This window comes from Danio rerio, chromosome 24 (assembly GCF_052040795.2).
Source record: "Danio rerio strain M-AB ecotype USA chromosome 24, GRCz13ab, whole genome shotgun sequence".
NCBI classification, from domain to species: Eukaryota; Metazoa; Chordata; class Actinopteri; order Cypriniformes; family Danionidae; genus Danio; species Danio rerio.
The window spans coordinates 23110999-23125093 of NC_141044.1; the positions used below are offsets into that span (position 1 = coordinate 23110999).

The 14095-nt window shown below is 33.3% G+C and overlaps 1 protein-coding gene and 2 long non-coding RNA genes across 7 annotated transcripts in view; 1 reads left to right on the top strand and 2 right to left on the bottom strand.

The window, feature by feature from the left end:
- The window catches only part of oxsr1b (oxidative stress responsive kinase 1b), a 143237-nt gene that overhangs the window by 52413 nt on the left and 76729 nt on the right, over positions 1-14095 (bottom strand). Inside the window, exon 10 of one of the 5 annotated variants that reach the window (XR_015524347.1) lies at positions 13905-14050. The gene's annotated coding sequence lies outside the window, so the exon portion shown is untranslated. 5 annotated transcript variants of the gene reach the window in all.
- LOC147838027 (uncharacterized) lies at positions 1555-11772 on the top strand. The gene is made up of 14 exons (XR_015524898.1): positions 1555-2106; positions 3206-3373; positions 3659-3720; positions 3991-4069; positions 4376-4451; positions 4748-4823; positions 5147-5223; positions 5552-5627; positions 5918-5995; positions 6333-6408; positions 8579-8669; positions 8795-8846; positions 9056-9131; positions 10784-11772. It is a non-coding gene; the product is annotated as an uncharacterized LOC147838027 (long non-coding RNA).
- On the bottom strand, positions 7330-11551 carry LOC147838028 (uncharacterized). Its single transcript, XR_015524914.1, has 2 exons — positions 10468-11551; positions 7330-9775 (listed from the first exon to the last, which is right to left on the bottom strand). It is a non-coding gene; the product is annotated as an uncharacterized LOC147838028 (long non-coding RNA).

Below are 14095 nucleotides of genomic sequence, written 5' to 3' on the forward strand. Positions count from 1 at the left end.
TACACATTTTTTATGTTACAGCCTTATTCCAAAATAGATTATATTCATTTATTTCCTCAACACTCTACACACAATACCCCATAATGAAAATGTAAAAAAAAAAAAAACTATTTAAATTTACGTAAAAAAAAAATAAAATAAAATAAAAAACAATAAAAAATAAAAATCACCAGAAAAATCACATGTACATAAGTATTCACAGCCTTTGCTCAATACTTTGTTGATGCACCTTAGGCAGTAATTACAGCCTCAAGTCTTTTTGAATATGACGCCATAAGCTTGACACACATGTCTTTGTGAATTTTTGCCCATTCCTCTTTGCAGTACCTCTCAAGCTCTTTTAGGTTAGAAGGAAGTGACGGTGTTTAGCCATTTTCAGATCTCTCCAGAGATGTTAAATAGGATTTGAGTCTGGGCTCTGGTATTTTGGTATTAGCCTGGTGATGAGCGGTGCCTGGTTTTATCCAAACGTAATGCCTGGTATTCACTCCAAAGAGTTCATATTCCAATTCCGGATGATGGAGGCCACTGTGCTCATTGTAAATTTCAGAGCACGGTATCGGTGGGTAAGGTTTCGGTAACCTTTCCCAGCCTTGCGGCTAGAGACAATCTTGTTTCGGAGGTCTACAGTAAAATCCTTTGTCTTCATGCTTGGTTTGTGCTTTGATATGTCAACCCACTGTCAACCCTGGGACCTTATATAGACAGGTGTATGCCTTTTTAAATCATGTCCAATTAACTGAATTTGCCACAGGTGAACTCCAATTAAGCTGCTGAAACATCTAAAGAATGATCAGTGAAAACAGAAAGTCTGTAAATACTGATGTATGTTTATTTTGAATAAATTAGCAATAACATGTTGAGAAAATAAATATATTTAATCCATTTTGGAATAAGGCTGTAACATAACAAACACACACACACACACACACACACACACACACACACAATATATATATATATATATATATATATATATATATATATATATATATATATATATATATATATATATATATATATATATATGCAAACAGTATATGTATATAGTTCTGAAGGATTGTGTGAATCCAGAACACTGAAGACTGGAGTAATCATGCTGAAATTTCACAGAGATTAATACAATTTTAATCCAGATTTTATAAGAAAGCTGTTACTTTGAATTGTAAGGTTATTTAATAATTGTACAGTTTTTACTTTACTTTAGAATTTTTAAAATGTATGCATGGCAAGCAGAATAGGCTGTTTTTATCTGTACTACTGATTGGCAGTGAAAGCATGAGTGTGTTTTGTGTGTGTGTGTGTGTTTGTTTTTATTACATGGTGGGGACCTCAGCATGATAGCACACTCACAAAGTGGGGACCAAAAACATAGTGGGGACCGATCGCCCGGTCCCCACCATGTTTTGCCTTTAAAAGACTCAGGGGGCGTAGCTGATATGCCTAGTGTAGTTTTTTTCACTGATCCCCACCTTGACCATTTACCTGAATTGAGTGTGTAAGTGTGTGTCGGCGCACTGCTCTATAGCGGTCCTGTAGTCGGATGGCGGTACTGCACCCTGACACACACTTACACACTCTGGCTACTGCACATGCGCAGATCTCATAAATGAATCCGACTTTAATCAACTTAATTAAGATCTATCATCAAATTAATCGAATTTTCGGGTAAGTTATAATGTTTTTCACCATCATAATGTAATGAAATCGGTTTTATGACAAATACTTATGTTGCATATTTTGACAGTTATCAGGTATAGTTAATTAAATGTTTTAACGAATGTCCTGGGTGTTTTAATCGATGTTGTTTCAAATTACGTATTAATATAACACTGATAAGACACAAACTACAGTTCGGTATGTAATTTAACTTGTTTACACGAGTAAAAGTTACTCGCGCTAATGTGCTAACGTGCTAACTGCCCGGTGCTACGTGAGTCAGAGGCCGGGGTGGAGTGCATGAGCCGCGGTCAGACAGTCACCAATCACCGGGCGGCTAAATGGATCGACGGAGGATAAAACCATTAAAAGATGCGGAGAAACACATCACCAGCTCCACCGACAAGACCCATTCACTGGAAACCGAATATATAGAAGGTTACTAAGGTATGTTTTCATAGTTCTTGTATCATACTTTTTAAATGGTTAATTGCTTTAAACATTTAACGTTAATCCTGAAATAACACTATTATATACTATTTATACGTTAATGTAGTAATATAGAGGTTATAATTAAAATGTGGGGCCATCTGGTCCTAGAAATGTACTTAATTTATTGTTCTATGACGTGTAGAAACGTTTTATTTTAGATAAATAATTATAATAAACTCCAACTTAGTGTAAAACATGTATAAAAGTACATACATGTTCACTGTGTGTGTTTTATTTATTTATTTGCTGTCAACTGGTAGCCTTTTACAATAAGGTTAAATTAGTTAATGATGGTTAATGCATTTGCTAACATGAACAATAAATAATACTTTATTACAGTATTTGTTCATGTTGTTTAACTTTAGTTAATGAAAATAAAGTTGTTCATTACTAGTTAAACACGCACAATGCATTAATTATTGCAATGCATTATTACTGGTACAAGCATGAATTTAGATTTGAATGATGCATTAGTAAATGTTAAACTATGATTAATAAATGCTGTACATGCATTGTTCATTACTAGGTCATGTTAGTAAGTACATTAACTAATAAAACCTGATTGTAAAGTGTGACCTGTAAACAATTGAAGTGGAAAAAAGTTCTTTAAAACTGTCCTAAGAAAGAAGAACAGGTGTTCAATAGTATTAGAACAACATTGAGGAAAGGTTCTGATCCACTTCAAAAGGTTTACTGTATTTATAATTCACACACAGAGAGGATGCTAATGTGAGGTTTTTGTAGTTTTTGAACCCTACACGTTTCATTAAATCTTTTAGGTCAGAGTTTGCGTTGTCCACATTTATTAAAGGAAGTTTTGTGGTTGAGTACAAATGATAGAGCTTGTGGAAGCAAAGCATAGATGAGATATTAATAAAAATACTGTCTTTATGTTTGACTTTATATGGTAAAACAAGAACAGGTGGTTAAGTGTTTTCCCCATTCAAATGTACATGTATATATTATATTCATTCTGTTTGTATTCATGCCATAGTTTAGCTTTTTATTGCTATGAGAGGGCATAATTAAAATGTTGCTTGCTCTTTTCTCTTAGTTTTGCAGCATTGATGCCGATCATGAGGACGATCTGCACCCTAACTGCACTGTCAATAAGATCGTTGTTCAGAGAAAACCTCATTTGTGCCTTTTTGCAATCAGGGATATTTTCTTTGGAGAGGAAATAACGTTTGACTATGGCGCATGTGATTGGCCTTGGAGAAAGGTTTGACATTTTGATCACTTAATACATTAATCCTTAATACATTCAGCAAAGCTAAGAGTTTTTAACGTTAATATAGATTAAGGGTAAATCTGTTCAAAAATAAAGAGTTTGCATCATTTATAAGAGATAATGAAATCAATCTCTTAATATCTTCTTCTTGTCTTAATGGGTAAAAAAAAGTTTAATTAATTGGGTAATGCTTTACTTTAAAGGGGGGTTCATAAGACTGTCATGAAAGCTTTATAGTCATGACATGACTTATATAACAAAGCTGTTTTTAAATAGTTTTCATTGAAGGATGCCCATATGACTGCAGAAGAGAACTGCTCCGACAACTCTCTGATGAGGTATGTTTATTAGTATTATTATTATTATTAGTAGTAGTAGTAGTGAATGTTGTTGCTGTAGTAATGCATTTAATTGTAATTATTTAACTTAGTGTGTGTCCTAATTTATGAACATATGCAATAGTGTAACATTGTGGGGACCAGAGGCATGTTAGAGAAGCTGTGAAACACACTTAGTCCTCAATACACACACAGTACGGTCTGACATAGTGGGGACCGGGAACCCTGAGTACTACTGTCTAATTATTATTTTTTGTTTTTTATATTCAGCTTTTATTGAAGTATGACCAAATGACGAGAAGAAGAGAACTGCTCTGCTCCAGTAGGAGACCCACAACCCTCTGATGAGGTGGGTTTAAATTGAATAATAATAATAATTATTATTATTATTATTAGTAGTAGTAGTAGTTGTTGTTGTAGTAGTAGTGCATTTAATTGTAATTATTTAACTTAATCAAAATCTAGAAATGAAACAGAGTGTGTGTCCTAATTGGTGAACGTATGCACTAGTGTAACATTGTGGGGACCAGAGGCATGTTAGAGAAGCTGTGAAACACACTTAGTCCTCAATACACACACAGTAAGGCCTGACATAGTGGGGACCGGAACCCTTGAGTACTGCTGTCTAACTAATATATATTTTATTTTTTTTCAGCTTATATTGATAGTTGACCATATGACAGAGGAAGAGAACTGCTCTGCTCCAGTACGTGACCCACAACTCTGATGAGGTGTGTTTAATGTTGTTGTTATTATTAGTAGTAGTAGTAGTAGTAGTAGTTGTTGTTGTAGTAGTGGTGCATTTAATTGTAATTATTTATCTTAATCAAAATCTAGAAATGAAACAGAGTGTGTGTCCTAATTGGTGAACCCATGCACTAGTGTAACATTGTGGGGACCAGAGGCATGTTAGAGAAGCTGTGAAACACACTTAGTCCTGAATACACACACAGTACGGTCTGACATAGTGGGGACCGGAACCCTTGAGTACTGCTGTCTAACTAATATATATATTTTTTATATTCAGCTTTTATTGAAGGATGACCATATGACAGAGGAAGAGAACTGCTCTGCTCCAGTACGAGACTCACAACTCTGATGAGGTGTGTTTATTATTGTTGTTGTTGTTATTATTATTAGTAATAGTAGTAGTAGTAGTAGTAGTAGTAGTAGTAGCAGTAGTTGTTGTTGTAGTAGTGCATTTAATTGTAATTATTTAACTTAATCAAAATATAGAAATGAAACAGAATGTGTGTCCTAATGTATGAACGTATGCACTAGTGTAACATTGTGGGGACCAGAGGCATGTTAGAGAAGCTGTGAAACACACTTAGTCCTGAATACACACACAGTACGGTCTGACATAGTGGGGACCGGAACCCTTGAGTACTGCTGTCTAACTAATATATATATTTTTTATATTCAGGTTTGCTGAAGTATGACCATATGACAGAAGGAGAGAACAGCTCTGCTCCAGTACGAGACCCACAACTCTCTTATGAGGTGTGTTTATTAATATTGTTGTTGTTGTTGTTGTTGTTGTTGTTAATATTATTACTAGTTGTTGTAGTAGTAGTAGTTGTTGTTGTAGTAGTGCTGCATTTAATTGTAATTATTTAACTTAATCAAAATATAGAAATGAAACAGAGTGTGTGTCCTAATTTATGAACGTATGCACTAGTGTAACATTGTGGGGACCAGAGGCATGTTAGAGAAGCTGTGAAACACACTTAGTCCTGAATACACACACAGTACGGTCTGACATAGTGGGGACCGGGACCCTTGAGTACTGCTGTCTAACTAATATATATTTTTTATTTTTTATATTCAGCTTTTATTGAAGGATGACCTTATGACAGAGGAAGAGAACTGCTCTGCTCCAGTACATGACCCACAACTCTGATGAGGTGTGTTTATTATTGTTGTTGTTATTATTATTAGTAGTAGTAGTTGTTGTAGTAGTAGTAGTGCATTTAATTGTAATTATTTAACTTAATCAAAATATAGAAATGAAACAGAGTGTGTGTCCTAATTTTTGAATGTATGCACTAGTGTAACATTGTGGGGACCAGAGGCATGTTAGAGAAGCTGTGAAACACACTTAGTCCTGAATACACACACAGTACGGTCTGACATAGTGGGGACCGGAACCCTTGAGTACTGCTGTCTAACTAATATAAATTTTTTTTATATTCAGCTTATATTGAAGGATGACCATATGACAGAGGAAGAGAACTGCTCTGCTCCAGTACGTGACCCACAACTCTCTGATGAGGTGTGTTTAATGTTGTTGTTATTATTTTTATTAGTAGTAGTAGTAGTAGTTGTTGTTGTAGTAGTAGTGCATTTAATTGTAATTATTTAACTTAATCAAAATATAGAAATGAAACAGAGTGTGTGTCCTAATTTATGAACGTATGCACTAGTGTAACATTGTGGGGACCAGAGGCATGTTAGAGAAGCTGTGAAACACACTTAGTCCTGAATACACACAGTAAGGTCTGACGTAGTGGGGACCGGGACCCTTGAGTACTACTGTCTAACTAATATATATATATATATATATATATATATATATATATATATATATATATATATATTATTTTTTTCAGCTTTTATTGAAGGATGACCATATGACAGAGGAAGAGAACTGCTCTGCTCCAGTAGGAGACCCACAACTCTGATGAGGTGTGTTTATAATAATAATAATAATAACAATTATTATTATTATTATTATTATTATTATTATTATTATTAGTTGTAGTAGTAATAGTAGTTGTTGTTGTAGTAGTGGTGTATTTAATTGTAATTATTTAACTTAATCAAAATATAGAAATGAAACAGAGTGTGTGTCCTAATTGGTGAACATATGCACTGACATTGTGGGGACCAGAGGCATGTTAGAGAAGCTGTTAAACACACTTAGTCCTCAATACACACACAGTAAGGCCTGACATAGTGGAGACCGCGAACCTTGAGTACTGCTGTCTATGTCTGATAATATTTTTTTCTTCTGGAAAAAGTCTTATTTGTTTTATTTTGACTAGAATAAAAACAGTTTACATTTTTTTAAACACCATTTAAGGGACAAAATTATTAGCCTCTTTAAGCTATATTTTTTTCTCGATAATCTACAGAACAAACCATCATTATACAATAACTTGACTAATTACCCTAACCTGCCTAGTTAACCTAATTACCCTAGTTAAGCCTTTAAATTTCACTTTAAGCTGTATAGAAGTGTCTTAAAGAATATCTAGTCTAATATTATTTACTGTCTTCATGGCAAAGATTAAATAAGTCCATTATTAGAAATGATTATTAGAAATAGTTATTAAAACTATTATGTTTAGAAATGTGTTGAAAAAAATCTTCTCTCCGTTAAACAGAAATTGGGGAAATAATAAACAAGCTGTCTAATAATTCAGGGGGGCTAATAATTCTGACTTCAACTGTATATGAAGAGTTTCATTGCAGAACGAGATATATCCATTTAAAAAAATGTTGGTTATTTTGACATTATTTTTCATGACATTAACAGTCAAGTTCATTCACAATTTTTGTACATTAAACTATAACTTGAGCTCAGTGAAGGCCAGGAACACAATATTTTCAAATCCAGGATATTTTTTATTTAATTTTATGTCTATAATTAAGTAAAAAAAACATGCCAAAATGCTACATATTAATCCAACCCACATTGTCAAACATCTTAAATTGGTTAAAAAAAAACTATACACCATAAATATATGGAATAATATATGCAAAGATTGATTAATAATAATAAGATTCTAAGTTAGATTTGGCCAGAATGTACACAACATAACATGACTTTATTTTATTTTTTTTTTTTGCAAAACGCTACATCCACCTTAGGCTATATTATACTACATTAATACCATTACCAAAAGCTAGTGAATCAATGTTTTGTTTGATAAGTAAGATTAAGTTAGTTAGATAAATGACCTTTAGCTTGGTACAGAAAGAGTGGAGGGCGGCTCCTTCCACACCGCTGCAGAAAACCAAACCTGTATGATTAGAGCGGGCGGAGCTGAGTCTGTGACACAAACTTGCCTCGCTATGTCATATTTAATGAATTATTTCACTGTAATAATAATAATAATAGCTTATTTATTTGGTTGTGAAAAAGCTAAACCGTTTTCTCCATAACAACATGTGCCCTTTAAGTTCCTTTGTAATAAATCAACAACAACAAGAATTAATTATAAATATAAGGGGCAACCGCATAAATAAATCTTCAGATAGGCTACTCAGCTACATGTAAGAAATTATTTAAAAAATAAACTTATAAAGGACACTTAGAAATGTCGCCTTGCAGACAGGTATCTTGTGATGGGGAGTAGGAAAAAAGGCGCTCCTAGGCCTTCTCTTGACATCAGCGGAGACTCGTTCCCTGCTGCATTTGTGTATTGTTGACGCAAAAGTATCTTATTCTGGTCCACTTTTGTGGCCTTTTTATAAATTTTTGTGAAGTGGAAGACTTCATCTTCTATCGCTAAATCAATGAGCAAACTCTGAGCACTTCACCGGTGATGACCCTCTTCCCAGGGGATGCTAAGCTCGCGCCGCATCCTGAACGTTCTCTAACTGTTATATCGCACTTTGTAAAGAAACTGGTCTGACGGAAATTGCGTTTTGTGAAAAAAAAATACGTTTTGTACTTGGCCTAAAATGTGCATTCTTAAATGTTATTAATGGCAGCAATTCACACATAGATTAAGGTATATCTGAACAGTGATTTCCAATAATAAAATCCAAATGTCAAAAAATGCCGTTTATCGCATTTTGCAACCAAACTCTTCATATGTATGTGTGTGTTATGACTGTATGACTGCAGAAGAGAACTGCTCTGTTCCCACAACTCAGTTTTTCTGGGACTTGAAAACAGACGCTCGGCAGATTTTAAAGGGTGGAATCTTGATCAAATCGTGGGTTTACACACAAACATGTAGTACAGTGCCAGATTTTCTGGATGTTATATACACATTTGTATTTGCAAACATATATCATATTGTTTTAAATGATGTATTTTTGTGTGGGTTTTTACATTCAGAGAAAGTTACAGTGGATCGTGATTTTGGAGGAGGTGAAGTCCAGTCTAAAAGGTAAAAATATTATTTATTTTTCTGATCAGAATTTTTCTTTTTTCAGAATGTTAATTTTTATCATGATATGTATGTGCTATGTTTGAAAACTATATTTAAGCTACCATCACACGATATTACCCATTAAAAAGAACAACACAAAATCAAATAAATATTTTGGTAAGCTTTATGCAGAGAAGTCAACTCTCAGACTTGATTTTTACTTTCAGAGTCCCCTCAAGTATCATCACCATGGTACAGTGTCTGTGAAGATAGTGATGCAGACCCAGCATTCACAAAAAAGAGGTATGATCATTAAAGTTAATTTGTGACTGACTTGTGTTATTGTACAAGTCCAAATGCACAAGCTCATTTACATAACATGTAGGGTAAAACAGGACAGAAGCACATTACTTCCATGATGATTTCAGTACAGTCGCACTTGATGTCTCATTTCATGTTAGTTAAACAATATTGCTAAATATTTTGGAAAAATATACTAATTGCATATCTGGTTACACTTTATTTTGATAATCTACTACTACTACTAACTACAAGTAACTGCAACTACTTGTCAACTAACAGCCAATAGACTGTCTGTTAGAATCAACACTGCTAATACTCTACTAAATTTATTTAAGAGTTAGTCATATTGTACTAATTTTGAGCGTAACCTAACAGTCTGCTGTACTATTTACTGAGACCAATGAGAGTCAGTTTTATTGAGGTAACCTTAACTGTCAGCTAATACTCTACACTCTAAAATTAATAAAAATAAGTAATAATAATTAAATTAGCAGTTTTTCATAATTTGTGATTCATGTTTTTATGAAATCTGTTTGTTTGACTTTTGAATTGCATTATGGGATCTTGATCTTTCTTCCAACAACTTTTAATCTTAAAAAGTAAAAAAAAGTGACTTTTTGTTTGGGTTGTTGTTGTATATTATGCTACAGAAACCTTGTAATAAACTGCCAGTACATTTTCTGTTATTCTAAAGACTTATTTATCGCTATATATTATTTCTTATACATTATATTATTTCAAACTACTAAAATGTCAGTAAAAGTCACTTTGTTAAACTGTAGAGTTGAATTTTCAACATCAAAAGTGCACAGAGCAGAGATCAACATCCCATAATGCAATTCACCACCAAAAAAAAAAAACACTCGTAAATCACAAAATACAGGAACTGGTAATTAACAGATATGTGTTACAGTGTAGTGTTTTGAGCTAAACTTGAGCTAACAGTCTGCTAATACTCTACTGCAGTGGTTCTCAAACTTTTTTCATCAAGTACCACCTCAGAAAAAAATTGTCTCTCCAAGTACCACCAAAAATGAGCAGTATTGAAATACAGTAGCGTAGTAGGCTCAGTAAAGCAGCTACAACTCTGCTCAGATAAAAAAAACGTGGCAGATTACCTCAGAAATATAGGCTATATGTCATATATGGCATATTATATACATCATTTTTGATAAATTTTAAAATATATGTAGCATGTACATGACATATTTCATTCCTCCGCGTACCACTAGAAGGAAGCCCGCGTACCACTAGTGGTACACGTACCACAGTTTGAGAATGATCAGTAGATCACACTGATCTACTGATAATCAGATGAGCGTTAGTCTTATTGAACATTCTATGCAAGTATGCAAATACTCTAATACATAATACTTTACGGTGAGATAATTAACGTAGTTGCAGAGTTACGCATAGTTAGAAGAATGTCTAAACTGGACTATGGAATAAAGTGTAACCACATTAACCAGTTTTGAATTTAATAGTAAGTATTTTTTAATCCATCTCCATCTTAAGTATTTTTAATAATAGGCAAGACATATTTTTCTAGCATTTTCTATCACAATATTAAACTAACATAACAGCACATGTTGTAAAAATGACTGAACATTTATGCAACTAAAACCACTTTTTTATATTTTAACCACCCATAGGTCCCACAAAGAGAAGATCCTGGAGCAAACAGGAAGTACATGCTGTGGTGAAAGCTGAACCATTGGCTCTAAAAACCAGAGATTGGTCAGCTTTGGATTTTTATATTAAAAACTGAATCTCGACTCTGAATAACACTTTCATAGTAACTGCACACTATACATCATTAGTTTAGCACTAACTCTACATAAATAGACTTTAGGAAGCAGTTTATAAATACAGCTTCAAACGCTGTATTCTTGACTTGACTTAATTGTATTTTCATGCTTTGTTACTGATTCATTTTTCATTACTATATTATGTATTGCATTATTTACAAACTATTTGTATATAAGAGTAGTTGGTGGTTTTTAAGATAATTCAGAATGAGTTAATAAATGATTAATAAACTATTCAAATAAACATTTATACATGTTATATTCAGGCAGTAATTGTAACCATGTGTGTTAGTAAATGCTATAATAACACAACTTCATGCAGTTTTGTGACCCTAGGACTGTTTATAGTTGATAAATACCTTATAAATGACAATTTAGGGCTCAGTATCTAATGAACAATAAATCTTTGCAATCTTATTAAAAAAATTCTGTAAAGTTTAAACATTGCAAAATAAAAATACAACATCATTTCAAAACAACAATTAACAACATGACAATATTCATTTCAGTGTTTCTGTGATGTTTGCACTGTACAGTAATTTTATATTTTGATAAGATTGCAAAGATTTATTTTTCATTAGATAGTTTCATTTGTGTATCTTGAAATTAATGAAAAAAAAAAAATATATATATATATATATATATCTTCTTTGGCCTTAGTCCCGTATGATTGCGGGGTCGGCTCTTTTTGGAACAAGTCCTTCAGTTTTAGACTTGTCCATATGATAACGACTTTTTTACACCTTCCGGCCAGCCTGTCATATGGGCCTGTCACACTCATACACTACGGACAATTTAGCCTTCCCAATTCACCTGTAGCATGTCTTTGGACTGTGCCTTTGCACCCGGAGGAAACCCACACGAATGCAGGGAGAACATGCAAACTTCTCACAGAAATGCCAACTGAGCCGAGGTTCAGACCAGTGACCCAGCGACCTTCTTGCTGTGAGGCGACAGCACTACCTACCGCGCCAATCACTCCCCCTTTTAATTTATTTATTTTTTCTGTGTAGAATATAGCTGAGATTTTAATTGTCATTTATAAGGGATTTATAAAGCATCAATAGTCCTCACTTTACATTAGCTCACAAAACTGCATGAAGTTGAGTTCATAAAGCATTTATTATCAGACAGAGTAACCATTACTATATGCCTGATTAATAAAGATATATAAATGTTGGGTAACACTATAATAACTGCACACAATGAATTATTTATGAAACATTAGCAAATAGTTAGTTGAACGTTTGTTAAGCATTAACGCTATATTAATAGACATTAATAGACATTAGTAAGCAGTTTATAAATTATATTTATAAATATAAATTACAAATATTATTGACTTATAAGCACAATTATAATGTGCTTAATGATTGTTTTCATACTTGGTAAATAATGCAATACTTAATTTAGTAATGAAAAATACATCATTAACAAACCTGATATTTAAAAGTAGTTGGTGTTTTTTTTTTTAGATAATTCAGAATGTGCAAGTAAATGATTAATAAACTATTCAAAATAACATTGATAATTCTTATTATTCAGGCATATAATAAGTTGTTTAGTATGTTAATAAATGCTTTATGAACTCAACTTCATGCAGTTTTGTGATCTAATCTAAAGCGAGGGCTATTCATGCTTTATAAATCCATTATAAATGACAATATAAGGCTCAGTTACATTATATACAGGAAAAAAAAGACTTAATTTCTACTTATTACAAGATGCTCAAATGAAACTATCAAATGAAAAGTAAATTATTGCAATCTTGTCTAAATATAAAATTGCTTTACACGTAATGTATTGTTAAATTATTATATTGTTGTTTTATCAAATGATGTTGTATTTCGACACTCCTGTTATTCAGCAATGTTTAAAATTTACAGTAATTGTATTTGTTTAGGTACGATTGCAAATACTTATTGTTTATTTGATACACAGTAGGTAGTGCTGTCACCTCACAGCAAGAAGGTCGCTGGTTCGAGCCCTGGCTGGGTCAGTTGGCATTTCTGTGTAAAGTTTGCATGTTCTCCCTGTGTTAGTGTGGGTTTCCTCCAGGTGCTCCTACATGCGGTACAGGTGAATTGGGTAGCCTAAAATAGTCCGTAGTAAATGAGCGTGAATGAGTGTGTATGTGTAAGGATGTGTCCCAGGGATGGGTTTCAGCTGGAGGGGCATCTGCTGCATAAAAACGTGCTGGATAAGTTGGTGGTTCAATCCGCTGTTGCGACCCCGGATTAATAAAGAGAGAAAACCAAAATGAAAATAAATGAATGATTCTGAGCCTTTAATTGTCATTTATAAGGGATTTATAAAGCATCAATATTCGTCACTTTAGATTAGATCACAAAACTGCATGAAGTTGAGTTAATAAAGCATTATTTAACATGCAGAAAAACGTATTATATGCAGGGCTCCAAACCGGTTCAAGGAACGGAAACGAAAAACAGAATCAAATGACATTTTTCAGGAACAGAAACGAAAACCGAAAAAAAAAGATCAACTTTAATCGTTCTGAACAGAAACGTTTACAGTTAAACGGTTAATAATGTTATTTTATCATTCTCTTTATTATATGAATTTGGGAGACAAAAAGCATTAATTTAAAGCAAGTGAACAAATGCGACGGTGACGCTCGTTTTTATATAAACTATAAATGTCTGGCCGTGATGCGTATTTAGGCCTATGCCAGTCTATAAAAAGATAATGTAGCTTAAAACACTTTTAAAATTTTAGAGAACGTAATAAAGTTTGCACAACCAATGTTTGGTCTTAATAACTTGCCCATAATTAAACGTCATGTAGCCTACTTTTTGATTACTTGACCAGCGGATTTATGGCAGCACCAGTGGATAAACGAGATCTGAGCATAACAGGTATGACCAATATGTGCATAACCAATATGCAAAGTCAAGAGAGTGCACGACTGTCTAAAAAAGGGTAACGTAGCCTAAACTGCGCACACTTGATTATGTAATGTGTGAAATCGTGAACGCATCTCAAAGAGCAAAGCATAACTTATTAAATGCCCATGCTTAATCGGTCATCGATAAGGTCTATCGGTTTTAAAGGGTTACCGACAATAAATCAATCGAGTAATCGTTAGCATCCCTAGTTTAATCAATGAATGTGTTAAATTTTATATTTATATTAAAG